This window comes from Mesocricetus auratus, unplaced genomic scaffold (assembly GCF_017639785.1).
Source record: "Mesocricetus auratus isolate SY011 unplaced genomic scaffold, BCM_Maur_2.0 Super-Scaffold_6723, whole genome shotgun sequence".
Lineage (NCBI taxonomy): Eukaryota > Metazoa > Chordata > Mammalia > Rodentia > Cricetidae > Mesocricetus > Mesocricetus auratus.
Window position 1 is genome coordinate 13895014 of NW_024429183.1, and position 23074 is coordinate 13918087.

Consider the following 23074-nt stretch of genomic DNA (forward strand, 5'->3'; position numbering starts at 1 on the left):
GATTTTTAAAATCAAATATCATTTTTTTATTGTTTCAAGACAGGGTTTCTCTGTATTGTTTTGGAGCCTGTCCTGGAACTGGCTCAGTAGACCAGGCCAGGCTGGTCTCGAACTCACAGAAATCCACCTGCCTCTGCCTCCCCAGTGCTGGGATTAAAGGCTTGCACCACCACCGCCCGGCTTAAAAATCAAATATTAAATTAAATAAATAGTATGTGGGTTGAGCATTCTGGATTCCAAACTCTGACATATGAAACACTAATTTTCTCTGAGCCTTTATACTGATACCACAAGTGGAAATTTCCATGCCGTGAAGCCTGGTTGCATGTACAAAATTACTGAAAATATTTAGTGTGATTACTTTCAGGCTATCTGTAGAGGAACCTGTCCCCTAGGTGTCTCATTGATATATGTTACAGTGAGATGGTCTTGGTTCCAACCATCCTTGATGAAGGATGCTTAGCCCTTATAAAGATGATTCCTACGAGCGTTTAATACAGCTTGAGGCTCACAGTAATGGCTCAAATGATGGATCTACCTGCTAGTGCTAGCACTTGATATTATTTCATGCCCACCAATGGTATATATGAAAATGTATATAAGACAAATTCATACCTATAGAGCAAAACAGATTTTTGTCAAGAATGACCAAAGGGGATCCCATTCATTGATTTCTTTATTTATTCAACATATTTTAATTGATGACCTACTGCATTTGAGTATTAACAGAGGGAAAAAAGGACCCAGAAAGGGGAGACGATAATAGCAAGAGGTAAAATGAGGCATGGCATGGAAAATCTTGCCGGGCTTTGTAGGCTAGTGTGATTAGTGTATGCAGACATCTCTTATGAGGAGATGGGATTAGAAGAATAAAAGGTTGGATATAGGAAAAGAATTAATGCAAACATTTATGCATTCATTCAGCAAACCTTTGATTTTTCTGTGGAATTTGCTTCAAAGGGATCCCTACTTTCTAAGACGATTTTTTTTTGCATCTAACTATGTGAGAAATAAGCACTCATTTTACAAAATTAGAAAACATGGTCAAACAATACTCACAAAATCACCTGTGAGTCTCCTGTCCAAAGAGATCCACTTCCCTGGTGACACGAGACAAAGCAGCTGGAGCGAACCCCAGGGTCAGCAAGTGCTTGACTACTGTAAGAGCCCTGTTCTGTAAGACCTGGTTCATAAAGCTGAGAAAAAAGTCTACACAAGGGTAGAGGTAAAAATTGACACACGGACATCAAAAATATTAAATGGGGTAAAGGAGACAGTTACACATTCATTTCGGGTTGTAGAACAAAAGGAGTGACAAAACCGAAGATAAACAGTCTTTTAATGTAACATTTTATAAGACTACTACCGTAGAACACTCCCGCCTCCCCCCCCCACCCCCCATGACACAATACCTACTTTTTAACTAAAGGCAGCATCTACCCCTACAACAGCCATCCCAGTCTTGCTTACTTGGCCCTCCCTGGCTCTGGCCGGGCTGATCATTCCTTGCGGCTCTGATCTCACCCACTTTCCTGCCATCTCTGGTTCCTGCTTTCAGTTAGTCTCATCCAACCAGAAGCATGTCTATAGAAACTAGGAGGCCAATTAGGCCTAGGCTAAGTCTTAGCAGTGGCTGCTCCCCCTCTGTCCACAGCTCCTGCCAAGCCTCTTTCCTGCAACTCTGGGTTTACCAGACTCCCTCTCCCCAGGTCCTGCCCACTACAGACTCCGGGACCTCCTCCTCTTCTTTTCATGCTCCCCACATCACTGTTGATTGTCCCTCATAAATCCATGGGAGGCCACTCCAGCAACCTGTGAGAAACTCAGCCATGAAAACCGCCATCAGCACTCTGGGGCTGCCTTCCTAGCCACTGTTGTCTTTAAGAGGTACTTGCTAACTCCAAGGCTCACTAAGGATGCTCCCACGTGAGATGGGCGACAGAAAGGCTGAGGTAGCAGCAACTGTAATTGGATCTAACAGTTGTAGGGAATCATCTCAATTGTCAGGAAGAGTTCTTGTAATTCTATTAAAAGATTGGAAAGACTTGCTGAGTAAAATAGGTGTAACACATCCTATCCTACACAAGCCCATATGCCTTGCAGGAGTGCAGAACAAGTATCATTTTCACAGAAAAAGCCCATCCTAAGGGGAGGGTGTGATAAGAAGTGGAACTGCAGTAAGAAGGAACATTAGTGCAATCAAAACATAGACATTGGAGGAAAAAGGCATTGTCAGCAGGAACATCAGCCACAGCTTTTAAAATATTAGCAGGGCCAAGCTCCATTTCATCCTGTTATCCTAGTATAATTTTCTCAAAAAAAACTATTCCATAAAAATTTATTTTTAAGAGTCTGGGAATAGAGGGATCTCCTCTGACACAGAAGGACTTTTCTCATTGGCTTTTAGTGCTAAATAGACCCAGAGACTATATTCCACATCATTAGTTACAGACAGGGTCACTCTGGGTATTGTTAAGTTCAATGAAGTGATTAATGAATCTTTTCCTCCCCTTCTTATTTTAGCACTCCTGTAATTTCCATTACCAGAGCCCTTTTAAAAATATTTGATTATGCTTAAGTCTGTATTATTGTATTGGGATTGGTCAGTGTCCTCCATCCATCTGGTTAAAGACTATTTGTTCCCCTTCTTTTGTCCAAACTATGAGCCCTGGTGCGTAAAAGCAATCTTTTGCATGGCAAGAACAACGTCAGTGTGTTTCCTATGATAGGGAACCTTTTATTTGCCCCCATCAAGATACACTTCGGTTCTGTTTGCATAGGTTGAAAAATAAAAATGTTAGCCACAGGACAGTAACAATGTCGACTCCAACAGCAATAACACAATGCTTAAAGTTATGTTAGACAGTTAGAGAGTTTGCTTTTTAATGGTCCATTTTCAGTCACTTTCCACCACTGGGGTTGGGCTCCTCTTCCAAGGGTTCCTCGGGTGCCTTCTCGGGGTACAAGTAATGAACCAGGCAGGAATACCAGTGACTTCAACGGCAGTAGGCATGTGGAGAATCACAGTGTAAGGTCCTTTCCATTTGGGTTCAAGCCAGTCACCAGTTTTGAAGTGCTGATCTAATACAGCATCTCCAGGCAGGAATGGGTGGTCTGTTCGGTGGTAGCCAATCAGTTGAGCAGTATGGATCTGAGGAAAAACCTTATCCAAGGTTAATTGCAATCCTTTTAAGGACTCAGAAATTGGAGTGGGGCAATCTGATAATAGTCCAGCATGTACTGCAGTCTCAAGAATACATTTAGTTAAAACCTCCTTTAAAGTTCTATCCATCCTCTATCTTTCCTGAGCATGGACACCATAGATATGGGTAGGCCAAATCTGGAAATAATCTCCATTATTAATTCTTAGCTACTACTTGAACTATTTCCACTAAGAATGGAAATAGTCCATGTCATGACATGTCCATGACAGTGTCAACAAAGACCAGCAGATATTTGTAGCTATACAGTGGTGGCTTAAGTTCAATGAAGTCCAATTCCCAAAATTGTCCTGAGGGAAGTACTCACCTGGGCACAGGTAAGGCAGTGAAATGCTTTGAAAGTTTTTTTCTCAAAACAGGGTTTCACTGTGTAGCCTTAGCTGTCCTGGAACTCTTTATGTAGGCCAAGCTGGCCTAGAGCTCATGAAGCTCTGCCTCCTGGGTGCTGGAATTAAAGGTGTGTGTCACCACTGCCCCAACTCTTGTGCTGGTCTATAACAGGTCCAGGCTTTTGGACATGCAACAAGGGAGTATTCCAGACTAACTGTCAAGGAATATGTATTCCTGCTTCAAGGGGATGCCTTAATCCCCTTCCTAGCTTCCAAACTGGTGGGGTACTGCTTGACTTGAATGGGCATTTCCCCAGATGTTAGTTGCACTATAACAGGTGGCACATGTTTTGCCAAGCCATGAAGAGTGTTCTCTGCCCAAACTGTAGGAACTTCCAGGGCTTGAAAGAAAATAGCCCCTCATTGGGGGTGGCTTTGTTGGAGTAGGTGCCGCCTCGCTGGAGGAAGTGTGTCACTGTGGGGATGGGGTTTGAGGTCTCCTCTGCTCAGACTATATTCAATGTGATACACAGTTGCTTCTGAAGTGTGCAGATCAAGATGTAGAACTCTCAGCTCCTTCTCCAGCACCATGTCTGCCTGCATGCTGCCATTGCCACCCACCATGATGAGAATGGATTAATGAACTGTAAGCCATCCCCAACTAATGTTTTCCTTTATAAGAGTTGCTGTGGTTATGGTGTCTCTTCACACCAATAGAACAGTTGGATTTCAGAGGAGCAGTTATTTCTCACTTATTGGGCAGGTTATAGTTAAAGCCTCAGCACGACCTCCCAATTGCAACCTAGGAGTGTCTCTTGAGAATGTTATTGTTGTCTGGAACTTGTTCAAGAGGTTCTGTCCCATTGAAGGGTTAGGGGCATTCAGGAATGACAATAAAAGAATGAGTCACAGTTTTTTGCCCTGGGTTAATAATCCAATCGGTGGTTCATTTATATTCTTTGATATCTTATTTCCCCCGTACTTCCATTGTTTGATTAGTAAGGGTCCTAGAAGTTCCCATAACTCTGAATGGGTAGCTCCTTGTCCACCAGGAACTTGTCAGGTGAAGGTTACTGTCTTAGTTAGGGTTTCTGTTGCTGTGATGAAACACCATGACCAAACGACAAGGAAAACATTTATTCAGTTAATACTTCTGCATCACCAAAGGAAACCAGGACTAGAACTACCTCCTCTGTGTTGTAGTCTCACTGGGGTCTCCACCTTGGCAGAGCAGGGTCACTTAATGGGCTCTCATCATCAGCTATCGAACGATTCCAGGGAGTGCTTTAGCTGCTTTTGTGAGAATCCAGTCCCTTTCTTTGGTAGTGAAGAGGCCATGGAGAATCTGCTAACAGTTGTCCCACACGAGGAGATGACTGAAAAATATAGAATTAGAGGAATTAAGGAGTCAGAGTTAGAGCTGAAAGGTTCTTGTTCTTCCAGTTGTAGAGATCTGTGGTGGATAAAGAGAAATACAGGTGGTGTTTGTCAGGAAATGGCTGTAGGGGAGCGATCCTGAGGGAGGTGCCACCCCAGAACCAGGATTGGAGAAGGAGTCAGGAGGGCCATATGAGATCCCCTGGCATGTGTGAAGAGGGGGAAGCCGGGGAGATGGGGGAGATAGGGAAGAGTTGGGAGAGATGACAGGGAGGAAGGGAAGAGCTGCGTAGGTAGTGGGGTGGGGGCAGATGGGTACAGGGGCAGAGTGAGGCCATGGTGGTGGGGACTAGGCTAGCACGTATGCAGGTTAAAGTGAGGAACAGGGGAGGGGCAAAGACCATTGAATGGAGGGAGGAGGGACCTCTCAAAGGCTGCTCTCTCTAACCCGACTAAGGAGGCTGTCACTGGCCAGATCTTGGGTGGACACCAGTAAAAATCAAGTTTGCTTCAAATTTGGCTTCAAACTCTGATAGTGGTGTTATCTTACCTAGTGGGATTAACAGTAGGGTGGGTTATCTGACTGGCCCCTGAGAAAAGCAGAAAGAGAGCCTACAGCTGGAAAGCCAGGCTACTTGGACTACACTTGGTTGAAGAATTTAAAACAGCATGGCCACACCAGGTTATGATGTGGCTATGGTAACTCAACTTCCTCTCCCCTTCCTGTCCCTGAATGCTGCCCTACCCAGTGTCTGGGAGTTCACTCCTTCCCCAGCTGCCACCCTAATCCTTTGGCACCTGAGGCCTGGCTTGTGGATGAACCCCAGGGTTCCACTTCAGTTGCAAACACCCTCGTGATCTCAGCCAAGCCACAGGACCGACCAGTTGTCTAGTTTATATAGAGTTAGAAGCAGCTTGGAGAGGAAGCCTGCCTGGTAGACTTCCTCCTCCCCCTCCTAACTTAGCCATGCTCTAGTTCATTCCATCTTCATCACCAGACCAACCTGGCATGCTTAATTACACATTTCGAAAGGAGCCTTCCCATCTGTGCTGAAGAAAGCCTATCAGGTGCTCAGGAGTGGAGCCCCTCCCCAATGGAGGCAATGGGTGGAGGAGGATGTGGGGAGGAAGGTACATCTTCCAGAAAACAGTGTTCTTAGATAAAGTCAATGTAAGAAAACAAAGACAAGAGGAGGACAGGTCTGAGCATCCTGTGTGCAAAGACAGTGAAGCAGGGGTGGGGGGTCACGGTCAAGTGGATGCTGGAGAGACAGTGTTAGCTCTGTCAATACTCAGGGCAGAGATGTGGGACAATGCGGAGCTTTTGAAATGCAGCTGTGAGCCCTCCTGTCCCTAACACTCACACACTATCCATGGGAGTGTAAACTGGCACAGCTACTATGGAAATCAGTGTGGAAAGTCCTCAAAAAATTTATAAATTGAGTTACCTTAAGACGCTGCCATAGCACTCCTAGGTACTTACTTGAAAGAATCCAGACCAACAAAACACAGAGATGTCAGCACATTGGTGTTTACTGTAGCAGTATTCACAATATTGAAGTTATGATTCCAACCTAAGTAGCCAGAAAAACAGATGAGGAAAATGCAGTCATATATGTGTGTGTGAGTGTGTGTATGTATGTAGTATATATGTATGTATGTATACATACACACACACACACAGTTTACAGGAAAATATGCAATCAGATTAAGTCTGAGTTGGAAAGAAAAATGCCTCATTTTATCTCACATGTTTGTTGGGCCTAAGAAAGGCTCGGATGCGAGGTCCAGTGTAGGCTCCTGAGCCTGGTTAGAGTTTGGTGACCTGTTTCTAACCTGTAACCTTCTCGTGGGGGTGACTCAGCCAGACCTGATGTAAGATTGCCCCCTGCCTAGCTACCTGCCAGCTTGGTGGAATACTATCGGCCCTTACTCCCTACCCTATGTTTCCCATCCCCTACCTCAGCCCTACATAAGTTCCTGCCTGGTGGGATAAATAGAGATCCTGCTTCGACAGACTCCTGACTCAGTGTGTATTTTTTCTCCCTGGTAACTAATGGGGGAGGGTCTGAGTGGTTGACACTCACCGTCCTGCTCAGCCCCCAGGAAGAGACCTGCTGGACCGGCCCTTCCCCCGCTCTACCTGCAGGAAGGACCCTGCACATGTGTATAGGTCCTAGATTTTATACAAATACATAAAATCATGTATGTGCAGATAACATAAAAGTAGAAGCGATACTTTCTAGGGGGACAGTGACAACTAACAGAAGCAGGGACAGTAGAAGTGGGTGAAAACAAACTCAAAATGAATTCTGTACATTCAGGATAATGGCCTATGGAACCCAGTGCAATACAAGTTTTGCATATTAGCTTTTGCTCTTTTGCTCTTTACCTTTTTAAAAAATATATTAATTACTTATTTTATGTGTATGAGTGTTATGTCTGCATGTGTGTCTATGCATCACATGTATGCCTGGTTGCCTGAGGAGTTCAGAAGAGGGTATTGGATCTCCTGGAACTGGGGTTATGGATGACTGTGAGTTACTGTGTGGGTGCTGAGAACCAAATCCTGATCCATTAAGAAAATGCCTTAAAGACTTTGCCTACAGCCTGATCTTTTGGAAGCAATTGTTCAACTGAGTTCTCTCCTTTCAGGAGACTATCTTGTGTCAGGCTGACATAGAGCAACCCAATGCAGACGGGAAGGAGACAAAGTATATGGATAAGGGATTCATAGAAAAGGTGTGTTTAAATGGGGCTTAGATGTCAGAGTTATCAAATGGAGTAGGGTCAGATTCTAGAGGGAGAAGATTCTAGAGGAAACAGCAAGTATAGAGGTACTTTGTGTAAAAAAAATGCTTGGGGCTGAACCGATGGTTAATTGGTTAAAAGCAATTAACCTATGGTTAATTGGTTAATTGTTGTTTTTGCAGAGGACCCAGGTTTGGTTCCCAGCACCCACATGGTAGCTCACAACTGTTCATAACTCCAGATCCAGGGAACCCAAAGCCTGACTTCTCTGGTTACCAGGAACACACATAATACACAAGCATACATGTCTCACTCATACACATAACAATAAAATTAGTTTTAAAAGAAATAAACGAATAATTAAGATATGCTTGTTATTAAGATGGCATAAGAACTCAGTAGCTGGGACTGGAGAAATGCCTCATCGGTTAAGTACTGGCTGTTCTTCCAGAGGACTCAGGTTCAATTCCCAGTATCCATATTGTAGCTGACAACTGTCTGTAACTCCAGTTCCAGGGTACCTGACACCCACATACAAATATGCATGCAAGCAAAACACCAATACATATAAATAAATATATTTGCAAGAACTTAGTTACCTTTCTTGACTCCAAGCTATTTGTAAATAAAAGAAACAGGACACCAACATGGTATTTGGTACCCAGCTAGATTATGTAAAATGATACTGTCACGCCCAGAAGATAAATGTTATCACAACCTAGGTGAGCTATGTTCTTGGAAAAGGAGCTTAGAACGGTTTATCCCCAGTTGTTAATTTCGATTCTGGCTACATGAGTCTCATCCATTCTTATGTCACATTCGTCCTCCTAGCTTGCTCTTTTTGACACAACTGACCAGGAAGTTTTGAAGGGAAAACAAAGAAAATAAGATCAAATATCCAGAAAAAAAAACCATCCATGGATGCCCTACAGGTTGAAGACTACTGACTCTAGAGAAGATAGCATCCGGCACTGTAATATTAGGATAATGCCTTGCTCACCAGCATCTTCCCTAAGGATTCTTAAAGTAAGCGAACATAGCATTTATACAGTAGTATTTAAAATTCGATTGTCTGCTAGAATTATTAAACATGTTTGACAAAATCCTTCATATAGTACATACCTTGAATCTGGCCTCTAAGCTGACCCAGTGGCTCATTCATTACTCTTATTTAAAAGTGAGCACAGGACAGCCTTAGAAACCCCTGAGGATACACTGGAAAGCATCCACAATCCATCCCCACCCCCTCTACTAAATAATATTTTTATCTTTCTCTTTTTTCTATATCAATGCAAATAATATCTCCCTTTTCAGAAGGGCAAGCCTCTTGATATTATTTAGGAAATGTCAGTCGTCTCAATGGTTTGATAGTGTGTGCTAAAGATAATGGGAAGGATATTTAGACTGAGTCATATCCACTTATTTACACTCTGTCCTTTAAAGGATGTTATAGGACTTAGGTTATCTTTAAATTGACCCACACTATGTAACAAAACGTAAAGTGAGGTGCCCAGTGTTTGAAGCATAACCACTGTGCTCGAGGCAAAAGGTGCTTTATCTATGATGGTTGCTTCACGTATCTTGTTGAACTGGATTTTCTTTGGGTACATTCATTTGATTACAATGTTTGGTTTTGGAAATTGCACCTGTTGCACATGAAATGGTGAGTTCTTTTCTTCAGGTTGAACAAAGGTTCACTCATTCATCCTTTTCACAGGCTTTTGCTGAACAACGTCCATAGGGCAGGCCCTGTACTGAGTGCTGAGTGGGTGTAGACCAGAAGAGGTCCTCTCTCCAGATGAACTGGGCACACAGAGGTAAGGCTGTGTCAGAGCTCCGCCTGGGAGACTGTGTCTGTTATCTGATGCTACCACATGCTGGGTAACAATCCACCAATGGTTTCCATGCTGTATAATAACTGGCAATGTTCCATGCATCTGGGGTGGTTATTGTTCTGCTGAGTTGGGGTGGGCTTCTTGAAGTGTCAAGAGGTTGACTGCTGTTGGCTCATCTAGAATGGCCTCAGACAGGACAACCTGCCTTTCATGACTCTTATTCTAGCAGGTAGGTTCTCGTGGAAGCAGCTAGACACAAGGGCAAAGCATGCCTGACTGCACAAGTACTTTGCTTTGTTTTGTTTGAGGCAGGCTCTCACTCTGTAGCCCAGGCTGGCTTCAAACTCTGCAGTGATCCTCCTGACTGCCTACCAAATGTTAGTATCATAGTGTCATTATACCCAGTTGCTGCACAAGTGATCCTCTTTTTTTCTGATAACTTCATCCATGTGTATAACGTATTTTTATAACACTCACTCCCATCACCCTCTACCCCTGCCCCACCCTTCTTCCCAATAGACTCCTTTCCTATTTGTGTGCCCTTCTTGTGATTTTAATCAGGGCTTATATGAGCCTGGGCACAGCCTACTGATTGCAACATGAAGCAACTCTCTTACAACCATAAAACTACAATAAGCATGATTGAAGGGCTTTGAGAAGATAGCACCAAATGCCAGCCTCAAAACACTGCATCACCTTAAATTCATGACTGTGCCATATGAGTCAGTAGTCAGGAACTCTCACGAAGTCTCGAGAGAATCACCCTGCCCTTCAGTGTTCTCTCTTATCATCTCCCGTCCCTCCCTACATGACAACTCCTATCCCCTCAGTCAGATTGTCTCCACATGCTTTTCATCATCTGGAGAAATGGTGACCCTGTCTGGAATGTGGAATCCCAGTTTCTAGTGTTTCAACAATACGACTCCCTGGCTTCCAAACTGATATTGTCAAGAATGAAGACAGAGGACAGGGAATCCTCCTGGCAGGCCTCTTTCCCTAGACACTCATTGTTTGGCCACCTGTGTCTGCCCCAAGACCAGAATTTCCTGGCTTACCCATGTCATACAAGAAGACTGAGTCCTCATGTGGATTGTTCTCTGTCCCTTGCATGCCATCTTAAATGGCTCTGTGTGTGTGATTTTCCTTCTCTATCTCCATCCCTTGAGACCTCCAGGAACTCACTTCTGAGAACAGCACACCTCATCCTTCACAGTCCTGCTATAAATGAAGCCGGGTCTTACCTAAGGACACTGCTTCTGTGTCCTCTTAAGTGTCAGCTGTGTCTCTCCCAACCCCACGGTGGAACAATTGTCCCTTTGCTCCTTCCTCATGGCTGCCTCCAGACCATTCTGACTCGCCCATTCTAAAGATGCCTGCCTTTGAATCTGATGTTAACCAGGCTTCTTACCCTGATTGCGCTTGTATGGCTGTTGTCACACTCCAGTCCTGCTCATGGGGGCAGCTCTGCAAGGATTCATTATTCTCTAGGTGATGCTTCTAGAGCAGTGGTCCTCAACCTTCCTAATGCTGCGGGTCTTTAATACAGTTCTTCATGTTGTGCTGACCCCCAACCATACAGTCATTTTTGCTGCTACTTCATAACTGTAATTTTGCTACTGTAATAAATTGCAATGTAAATATCTGATATGCAGGATATTTGATATGGGACCCCTGTGAAAGGGTTTTTGGACCCCCCCCAAGGGGTTTCAATCCAAAGATTGAGAACTGCTGTTCTAGACCCATCATGACTCAAATCCTTGGCATCCTCACCCCTAAGATTTTTGTCCTCAATGTTAACTCAGCAACACCCTGATGGGGATGTCCTTCTCTACATATGTTTCTCTTATTGGTTGATGAATAAAACATTATTTGGCCAAAAGAGGCAAGAAGATAGGCAGGTCTAGGAGGTGTGGAGAATTCTGGGTAATGAGGCAGAGAGAAAGAGGGAGGAGACACCATATAGAGACAGGGAGGATAGGACGTGCCAGGCGTTCTTTGGTAAGATAAGGCCATGTATATATACATATAGTAGTAGTTATAGGTTGATAATTAAGAGAGAGTCAGCCAATAAGAAGCCGTAGCCATCGGCCAACAATTTTATTACTAATATAAGTCTGTGTGTAATTATTTGGGGCTAAAGGGTGGCAGGATCTGTTGGGACAAGAAACTCCACCTGGGATTGACTGTGAAGCAACCTTGCTTCTAATTTAAATTTTAAAAAATTAAAAAAATAAATAAAAACAAATAAATAAGAAAAAGAAACTCCAGCAATAACACCCCTTGTCTGTTTGTCCCTCCTCTCTTCCAGTTTCAATTTCACAGTCATCATTACAGTCACCCCAGTGATGGTTCTTTCTTCTCCTCTGTGACCTCATTGCACTGTTCTGAAAAAGACCCAGTCATACTGAAGTCTGACTCTGTGTCTGTGCCTGCCCAAGTGCAGCAGCTACATAAATCTGGAAAGATCACCTCCGGTGACCACTACTATCATTTTTTATTGCTAAAATTTATTTATTCTATGTGGTTTTCACATTGTGTATCCTGATCCAATTCATTCCCTGTCCCTTCACATTCACCCTCCGCCCCTGTACCTGCCCCCAAATAAAAGTAAAATTCAAGAGAAAAAAAATGAAGAAAATAAAATGAGAAAAAAATTAGAGGGAAGGAATCAAAAATCTTGCATTGGAAGCTGCAGTGCAACCCAGCAAGTCAGGCTGAATACTCCTTAGTCCATACATCTCTACTTGCAAGTGTTCATTGCAAGGAGTCATTGGTCAGGTTCAAGGCCCCAGTCTCCACTACACTATCGATGCTGGACTCCCACTAGCACTCTTCCTGGTCATCCCAGTGGTGCCCAGTGTTGTGGAGATCTGCAGCTTTGGGTCTGCAGCTCAGGTCATCGATGAGGTGGGTGTTGGGACAGGCCAAGTCATAACCCTGGGTCTGGGTCTGGGCAGCTGTACTGCTGTCATTTTAAGCTTAGGACCTCTCATCTCCCAAAGGCTTTTAGTGTCACTTGTCCAACTTATTTGTATCACCTTAACATAGTTACTAATCTGTTTTCGTAGATTCCTATTTATAACTATTTCTTTTTTGTTTGTTTGTTTATTCTTTTGAGACAGGGTCTTATGTAGCTAGGCTTACCTCAAACTCATTATATAGTGGAGGCTGACCCTGAACTTTTGTCCCTAACAGTCTCCACCTCCCTAGTGTGCCACCATGCCTGGCTTTTCCTTGTCTTCTGTTCAAATTCCCCTAACTCCTGTCCCATCCACATATCTAGCAGATAAGTCAACAATGAAAACAATGAGGAGAAATGTCCACAAAGCCCAGCATATCACCTGCCTGTCTTCATCTGTGCTAATGCACACTGCCTGCCCTGCAGTCAGGGACAGACTCCACATGCTTGTTCTCTCTCTCTCTCTCTCTCTCTCTCTCTCTCTCTCTCTCTCTCTCTCTCTCTCTCTCTCTCTCTCTCTCTCTCTCTCTCTTTCTCTCTCTCTCTCACACACACACCACACACATACCTCTGACAGAGGGAAGAGCACTGACAAACAGCTCAAGACTATAAACAGTGTGGCCTTGGGGCTAAAGAGATTGCTAAGTTATTAAATACCAGATGCTTTTTTCCAGGGGACCTGGGTTCAGTTCCCAGCATCCACAAGTTGGCCCCAAAACATCTGTAACTCTAGTTTCAGGGGATCGCAGGACATCTGCAAGCACTGGGCACAGATGTGGTGCATGGACATACACACAGGTAAAGTACCACACACATTAAATAAAACAATAATAAAATTAAACCCATTGTGCCCTTAAAAACAATTTAAAGGTAAACTATTTACAACAGGGGATTGCTACTGTTTATCCTACGATATAAGAGTACCTACAATGGGAAAAAGAAGCCAGAAGGTCAGCCATGGGAAGCTCAACCATGGAGAGAAAACTCAATTGTGAACTCCAGCTGGTTGCCTCCCCTTCTCCAGCTGGTCTCCTAGTGTTACCATTCTGATCTTGTTTGTTCCTTTACTTGGAAGCTTTACCCAAGGGAGTGCTGTGCTCTGCCCAGGACACTCTTTACTGTGAACTCCAGCCAGCTGCCTCAACTTCTCCACTTGGTTTCGAGTGGATGCCATGAGCACCCTATTTGATGAGGTCATCTTTCTCTGATACTATATATTCTTTTACTTGGAAACTTTACCCAAGGGATCACTCTGTCTGGAACTTTGTCTATTGGGAATTCCAGCTGGCTGCAATCTATCTATCTATCTATCTATCTATCTATCTATCTATCTATCTATGCATCTATCTATCTATCCATCCATCTATGCATCTATCTATCTATCATCTATCAATCATCTAGCTATCATTTATCTAACTACCATCTATCATCACCTATCTATTCTTATTTATTCTTTTACTTTGGCTTGCTACATACTTGATAAACTCACTCATGCACAACCAAAAGTGTATCTACTGAGGATTGTATTCTTGATCATGCAGAATATAACTGGTATCCTAAGACAGAGGAGCCAGAGGCCACGTCTTCTTTGAAGGACTGACCCTTTTAAAACTTGGAGGGGGTAAATTGGATGATGATAACAATAGTGAGAAAGGGTTGGATATGAAACCCCATAGAAACTGGCCTTCCCATGTGTCCTTTCCAGAACAAGGGGAATAAATGGCTTATGTATCTGGAATTACAATTGCAGGCCTAAGGTGAAGATTTTGGGTTTCTGCTTATCTTTTCTTCCTTGTTGTTTTTGTGTTTACCAACACATTCACTACACATGGTTATTGATAACTCTATAGGCTCTGCTGGAATATAAATACAATGTAACCTTCCTCTAAATCTTATATTATGTCAGACAGTAGGGAGAAAGGAAGGAAAGAAGGAAGGAAGGAAGGAAGGAAGGAAGGAAGGAAGGAAGGAAGGAAGGAAGGAAGGAAGGACAAAAATCCAAATGACAAGAAAGCTTTTCTAAGACTTGTAGGAACAACAAAAAGCTTGGTGGTTCAGTGATAGATGTGCAGGTAATCTTAATTTAACATAGTGTGTGTTATATGTATTTTGTATCCAACTCTTGTTTACAAAAATAAAATGAAAACAGTTAAGTAGGTAAGATATTTTTAAGACATAATTATAAGGTTATATTTTTGCTGGAAATGGTTAAATAAAGACAGATTATGTCTTAGTTACTGTTCTACTGCGCTGAAGCCCATGACCAAGGCTACTCTTATAACAAAAGCATTTACTTAGGGGCCAGCTTACAGTTTAGGAAGATTAGTCCTAGTGAGAAACAGACAGGCATGGTGCTGGAGCAGAAGCTACGAGTTTTACATCCTGATTCACAGGCAGCAAGCTGAGGGAAAGAGAGAGAGGGAAGAGAGAGAGGGAGAGATTGGGCCTGGCCTGAGCTTTTGAAACAAGCCCACCCCTCCAGTGGCACACTTCCTCCAAGATCACCAGTACTCCAACAAGGCCACACCTCATAATCCTTCCCAAACAGTTCCACTTCCCAGTGACTAAGCATTCAAATATATGAGACTATACAGTAGTGGTTCTCAACCTGTGGGCTGCCACCACTTTGGGAGTCACATATCATATTTCCTGAATATCAGATATTTACAGTATGAGCCATAACAGTAGCAAAATTATAGTTATGAAGTAGCAATGAAAATTATATTATGATTGGGGCTTACCATAACATGAGGAACTATATTAAAGGATCGTGGCAGGATAGGATTCAGCCCACCCAGAGACTGTCAGCTTCCAAGTCCCATTCTCCACCCACAGGACAGGCAAGGTAAGCATGGGTCTGTCTCCAGCCTGCTTTCCAATGGCCTGAACAGAAACACCAGAGACTTCAGGACTGATCTGGATCCCAACCTGAAGGGATTCAGCCTTCCCAGAGACTGCCAGCTTCCAAGTCCCATTCTATACCCAGAGTTTGCCAAGGTCCCAAAACTAGGATGGCCTCCATCCACATAAGAGGAAAGCCACCAGGGTATTGGACCTGCTCCCACCCACTGGAAAGGAACTGTGGTCACATACCCACCAGGGGAGGAAGAGACTACTTCTGCAATGACAGGAAGAAATGATGGGAAGGAGACAATATAAAAGCACACCCAACAACAGAAAAATCAACATGACACCGCCAGAAACGAGAGAATTTACACCCACAAGACCTGAACAGCCCATTGCAGAGGAAGCAGATGAGAAAGACCTTAAAAACAACTTCATGGAAATGATAGAGGCCCTCAAAGAGGATATGAAAAAATCACTTAAAGACATGGAAGAGGAAACAAACCAAAAAATACAAAAAATACAGGGAAAAAGCTGAAATAGAGACAATAAAAAAACACAGTCTGAAGGAATGCTGGAAATAAAAAAGCTGGGAAAACAGTCAGGTACTACAGATATAAGCAAAACCAACAGAATACAAGAGATGGAAGACAGAATATCAGGTGTTGAAGATACACTAGGGGAAATAGATTCATCGACCAAAGAAAATCTTAAGTTCAACAAATCCCTAACACAAAATATCCAGGAAATATGGGACACTGGAAAAAGACCAAATCTAAGAATAATAGGTATAGAAGAAGGTGAAGAAATCCACCTCAAAGGGGCAGAAAACATATTCAACAAAATCATAGAAGGAAACTTTCCCAACTTAAAGAAAGACATGCCAATGAAAGTACAAGAAGCCTACAGAACACCAAATAGAGTGGACCACAAAAGGAAGTCCCCCCACCACCACATAATAGTAAAACCCAGAACATACAAAATAAAGAAAGAATATTAAGAGCAGCAAAGGAAAAAGGCCAAGGAACATATAAAGGCAAACCTATCAGAATCACACCTGAATTCTCCATGGAAACTCTGAAAGCCAGAAGGTCCTGGATAGATATTCGACTAACACTAAGAGACCACGGATGCCAGCACAGATTGCTATACCCAACAAAGCTTTCAATCACTATAGATGGAGAAAACAAGAAATTCCATGACAAAACCAGATTTAAACAATACGTATCCACTAACCCAGCCCTACCGAAAATTCTGGAAGGAAAACCCCAATCCAAGGGAGTTAACTATAACCAGAAAAACATAGGTAATAGACAATCCCACCTTACCAACAGCCAAAACAAAAAAGAGGTGGAAATCCACATATAATTCCACCACCATCAACTATTCAAAAACAAACAAGAATGAGCAATCAATGGTCATTAATATCTCTCAATATTAATGGTCTTAACTCACCCATAAAGAGACACAGGTTAACAGAATGGATTCAAAGACAGAACCCATCCTTCTGCTGCATACAAGAAATACACCTCAGCCTCAAAGACAGACATTACCTCAGAGTTAAGAGATGGGAAAAGATTTTCCAATCAAATGGACCCAAGAAACAAGTGAGGGTAGCAATCCTAATATCTAACAAATTAAATTTTAAAGTAAAATCAATCAAAAGAGATGAAGAGGGCACTTCATACTCATCACAGGAGAAATCCACCAAGATGAAGTTTCAATTTTGAACATCTATGCCACAAATACAAAGGCACCCACGTTCATAAAAGAAACATTACTAAAACTTAAATCACATATAAAGCCCCACACACTTATAGTGGGAGACTTCAACATACCACTTGACAGGACTACCAGACAAAAACTTAACAAAGAAGCAAAGGAACTAGTAGATGTTATGACACAATTTCATCCAAATAAAAAAGAATATACCTTATTCTCAGGGCCACAAGGAACCTTCTCAAAAATCGACCACATACTTGGCAACATATCAAACCTCAACAGGTAGAAAAAATTTGGATTAACGCCATGCACCTTATCAGACCACCATGCTTTAAAGTTATAATTCAACAACAACACAATTACAGAAACCCTACAAAATCATGGAAGTTGAATAATGCACAATTTCACCATTCCTGAGTCAAAGAAGAAAGAAAAAAAAAGAAATTAAAGACTTCCTAGAATTCAATGAGAATGAGGATACAACATGCCCAAACTTATGGGACACTTTGAAAGCAGGGCTACAAGGGAAGTTCATAGCACTAAGTGCCCACATGAAGAAACTGGAGAATAGTCACACTAAAGAATTAACAGCACAGCTGAAATCTCTAGAACACAAAGAAGCAAATTCACCCAAGGGTAATAGACACCAGGAAATAATCAAATTGAGGGCTGAAATCAATATAGCAGAAACTAGGAAAACAATACAAAAAAATCTATTTGTTGAAGTGTTGGTTCTTTGAGAGAATCAACAAAATAGACAAACCTTTATCCAAACATACCAAACTAGAGAGTGTGAACATGCAAATTAACAAAATCAGAAATGAAAAGGGGGACATAACAACAGACACTGAGGAAATCCAGAGAATCATCAAGTCATACTTTAAAAACCTGTACTCCACAAAATTTGAAAATTTAAAGGAAATGAACAATTTTCTGGATAGATATCACTTGCCAAAATTAAATCAAGAACAGATAAGCAATTTAAATAGACCTATAACCACAAGGAAATAGAAGCAGTCATCAAAAGTCTCCCAACCAAAAAAGCCCAGGGCCAGATAGCTTCAATGCAGAATTCTACCAGAAACTCAAAGAACAGCTTGTACCAATTCTTCTCAAAGTATCCTATGCAATAGAGGCAAAAGGGTCTTTGCCAAACTCTTTCTACGAGGCTTCAATAACCTTGATACCCAAGCCACACAAAGACACAGCTAAGAAAGAGAACTTCAGACCAATATCCCTCATGAACACTGATGCAAAAATACTCAATAAAATACTTACAAATTGGATCCAAGAAGACATCAGAAAACTCTTCCACCATGATCAGGTAGGCTTCATTCCAGGGATGCAGGGATATTTTCAGGAAAAGCAAAGCAAAACAAAACAAACCGTTGCCTGTGCCTATATCTAGTCCAAATGGATCAAAGATCTCAACATAAATCCAGCCACACTGAAACTTTTAGAAGAGAAAGTGGGAGATACTATTCAACGAGTTGGTACAGGAGACCACTTCCTAAACATAACACCAGTGGCACAGGCACTGAGATCGACAATTAACAAATGGGACCTTCTGAAACTAAAAAGCTTCTGTAAGGCAAAGGACACAGTCAAAAAGACAAAAAGGCAGGCCACAGAATGGGAAAAGATATTCACTAACCCTACATCTGACAGAGGGCTAATCTCCAAAATTTACAAAGAACTCAAGAAACAAGTCTCCAAAACACCAAAGGATCCAATTAAAAGGTGGGGTACAGAGCTAAATAGAGAATTCTCAGTAGAGGAGGCTAAAATGGCCAAGAGACACTTAAGAAAGTGCTCAACATCCTTAGCCATCAGGGAAATGCAAATCAAAACAACTCTGAGATACCATCTTACTCCTGTCAGAATGGCTAAAAACAAAAACACCGAAGACAATTTATGCTGGAGAGGATGTAGAGAGAGAGGAACACTCCTCCACTGCTGGTGGGAGTGCCGACTCATACAGCCTCTTTGGAAATCAGTATGGAGATTCCTCAGGAAAATGGGAATTAATATACCACTAGACCCAGCAATTCCACTCTTAGGCATATATCCAAATGAGGCAAGTTCATACAACAAGGGCATCTGCTCCACTATGTTCATAGCAGCATTATTTGTAATAGCCAGAACCTGGAAGCAACCTAGATGCCCCTCAACTGAAGAGTGGATAGAGAAAATGTGGTACATTTACACAATGGAGTATTACTCAGCAGAAAAAAACAATGGAATCTTGAAATTCGCAGGGAAATGGATAGCACTGGAAGAAACCATCCTGAGGGAGGTAACCCAGTCGCAAAAAGACAAACATGGTATGTACTCACTCATATATGGATTTTAGACATGGATCAGGATAGTGCCAGTCTGCACTTCCACTGATAGAGAGTCTGGGAAACAGGAAAGAACCTAAAAGATATGCATATATGCATAGTACCCAAGAGAAGAGGATGGAGACAAGATCCTCTTAATGGATGGGGAACACGGCGAGGGGTGGGGGGAGTGGGACCTGGGAAGAAGAGAGGGGTGAAGAGGAAGAGAGTTGGTCATGGGGGAACAGGAAGTTGAGGGAGTGGGGGTAGAATAGGGGGAAGAGGGAATCATAGGATCGAATACAGATCAGGCACCAGAGCGACCTCGAGTGATCTAAAGGGATAACACCAATTGGCAAGCTAAGCAATAGTGGAGAGACCACCTTGAATGCCCATTCCTGATAATGAACTTGATGCCTATAACCATCCGGGAGCCTTCATCCTGTGACTGATGGAAGCAGAGGCAAACACACAATTAATCACTGAACTGAACCCAAGGAACCCAGTGACAGAGAGAGAGGAGTGATGAGCAAATTGGCAAAGAATGGGCTGGCAAAACCAGCAGAGACAGCTGATCTGAACAGGGGAGAGCTCTTGGACCCCAGACCAACAGTGGGGAGGCCAGCATGGGACTGATCTGGACCCCCCAAATGTGAGTGTCAGCGAGAAGGCCTGGGCAACCTATGGGGCCCTGAGCTGTGGATCAGTGTCTATCCCTGGTATACAAACAGTCTTCGTATGCCTATAGCACAAAGAGGGATGCTCTCTCAGCCTGGACTCTTAGGCGAGTGCCTGGACCCTACCCAGAGTAAAATGACAGACTCTAGATATCCCCTATGTGGAAGGATTTGGCAATAGGGTGGGAGGGTGGGGGGGGAGGGGAGTGCGGGAGGAGGGAGGGAGAGGGAACTGGGATTGACATGTAAAACAAGCTATTTAAAATTAAAATAAAAAATGAAAAAAAATAGCAAAAAAAATAACAGGTGATCGAGAGACAAAAAAAAGAATTTGTTGATGAATTTTTACTAAACATTTGTTCTGTGGTAGGTACTATCTAAAGAAGGGGTAAGAGACATGGGTTCTCAGTTAATTGAGAATGGTGAGTAGGATGAAACAGATGACAAAAATTGAATTCTTACAGGTATAGACATTCTATAAAATAAAATGAAATACAATAAAATGCAAAAAAAAAACTATCTATGGATACCTGCCGTTTAATGGAAACGGCATCTTCCAAAAAGCATTAGCTGGAGTCAGGCGTAGCAGCTAGAGCCTGTAATCCTAGCACTTGGAAGGCTGAGGCAGGAGGGGTCATCACAAACTTCAGCTATCCTTGGCTACCTAGTGATTTCCTTGTCAACCTGGTCTGTAGAATGACACCCTATCTTAAAGAATAGGATTAGCTGACATGGGTAAAAGTTCATGATATAATACGAATAGACTCCGAAGTCAATATCTGCTAAAGCCTGTGGCTAATCCTCTTGAATCATAATTGTAAATAGCTCTAGTGTCCTTGAACCAGCATTGGTACAGTCACACCGAGAGCATTGCGTAGCAAGAAAACAAAGCATGAGACAGCGCAGTGAGTCTTACAAGACTCCATTGTAATGAAAGAAAAAATCTCAAAGGATAAGGGTCATGATATTCTCTGACAGACAGGTCAAAATGAGGACAATCCAACCCAGGCTTGTACGATGGTCAACCATAAACAAATCAAGGAACTGATTGTCATGAAAGGAGCCACCCCAAGTCCCCAAGTGCTGAGTCAGGGTCATCTGAGAGAAAGGACACGGAAGAGACCCCTTAGTAAGAGTTTTGTCTGGGGTGTTTTCTTGTTGCTAAGAGATAATGCCTTTGTTAGTGAAAAACCAACTCATTTCTGATTGGGCACAAAGAACTGCATTTCTTTGAGCTTCTGAATCCGTGTTCATCTTCCTTTGGCCACAGGACACCTTGGCCAGCTCTTTAGGGATGAAGTAAAGGCCCGTTGGGGTCGTGGGTGTGCAGCTTTCCTCTCACCTGAGGAATGGCCACGGCTCTTGGTGTAGCAGTTACTTGGCTGTGGGCGTGGGAAGAAATGGCTTTTAATTACTGATTGTATTTGGTACACGTTGTGTGATACTTGAAGAGATGAAAGGGACTTAGCAGCCCTTAATTGAAATCTAAGCTTTTTACCGCTCTCCCCTCCTTGCCCTATCTCTTTTCCACCGTCCTTGCAATGTGATGATCTAGTGGGCATGTCTGTCACCTGGACAAATGCCTCTTCTGACTATAACCTCTTAATAGTTGTGTATAATGAAAACTGTATGGATTTTAGACATAGATCTGGGGAGTGCCAGCCTATAATCCCATGGCCAGAGAGTCTGGGAAACAGAAACTTCATTCAGTGGCTGATGGAAGAAGAGGCAGACTCCCATGGCTAAGTACTGAGCTGAACTCAAGAAAGCCAGTAACAGAGAGGGAGGACTGATGACCAAAGGAGTTAAGACTGGACTGGTTTAACCCCAGAAACAGCTGACCTGACAAGGGTTAACTCTTGAATCCCAGGCTGATGCCTGAGAATCCAACATGGGACTGATCAAGACCCCCTGAATGTGGGTGTCAGTGAGGAGGCCTAGGTAATCTATTGAGCCTTGGGCAGTAGATCAGTATTCATCCCGAGGATACACATGGACTTTGGACTCCCATCCAACAATGTGAGATGAACTCTCACCCTGAACTCTTGGGGGAAGGGTCTAGGCCCTGCCCTGGATGAAATGACAGTCTATGGACACCCTCATGGAAGGCCTCACCCTCCCTGGGGGAATGAGGGGATAATGGAGGAGTTGGGGGGAGGGCACGGGAGGAGGGGAGGGAAAGGGAGAGGGACCTGGAACTGACTTGTGAACCAACCATGTTTCTAATCTAAATTTAAACTTAAAAATAAAAAAAAATTATAAAAAAGATAATGCCTTTGTTTGTTAAATTGTACCTTTGTGTCTGAACCGTATTTTATAACTTAAATTGTCTTAAAGCAAAAACAAAAGGCTGAGATGACTTACAGAGGGCTTTTTTTTTCTTTTTCTTTTCTTTTCTTTTTTTTTTTTTTTTTTTGCAAGCATTAGGAGCAGTTTTATTCCCACATAAAAAATTGAGTGGCAGCAAATGCCTGTAATCCCAGGGCTGGGGAGGCAGAGACAGGGGGTGCTAGGGACTTGCTGGCCAGCTAGTGTAGTCAAAGTCATGAGTTCTGAGTTCAGCGAGAGATCTTGTTTCAAAAGATAAATAAGTGGAAGGCAATAGAAGAAGGCACATGACATCCACCTCTGGCCTACACACACACACACACACACACACACACACACACACACACACACACACACGCACGCACGCACGCACGCACGCACGCACGCACGCACACACTCGCACGCCAAGAAAACATACCAGTCTCAGTGTGCTGGAGTGACAGGTATGAGGCACCATGGCTGGCTAGTTATGCATGGCTGGGGTTTGTCTTCCTTCCCTGCACATCCTGCATTCTTCAATCCTTTGACTCTCAGCGAGGACCACTCCTGAGCTGAGGACAAGAGCAGCGCATAGCTGCCCACTTCTGGTTCTTCTGTTTCCATCTCTGAACAGCCACCCAGATGAAAGAAATCTGTCTGCTCTGTGCCAGGAGGAGGAAACAGGAAGGGAGGAAGGGACACAGCTGAAATCAATACCCGGGAACCTCCAC

The 23074-nt window shown here is 43.0% G+C and overlaps 1 long non-coding RNA gene across 2 annotated transcripts; it reads right to left on the reverse strand.

Moving 5' to 3' along the window:
- Nucleotides 1–2716: 2716 nt before the first annotated feature.
- On the reverse strand, nt 2717–23069 carry LOC110341442. Of its 2 annotated transcripts, XR_002383396.2 has the most exons (4): nt 22783–23059; nt 6411–6501; nt 4738–4926; nt 2717–3151 (listed from the first exon to the last, which is right to left on the reverse strand). It is a non-coding gene; the product is annotated as an uncharacterized LOC110341442 (long non-coding RNA). The 2 variants fall into 2 exon arrangements; XR_002383395.2 differs by having other exon boundaries at nt 2717–4926; nt 22783–23069.
- Between the last annotated feature and the right edge of the window lie 5 nt (nt 23070–23074).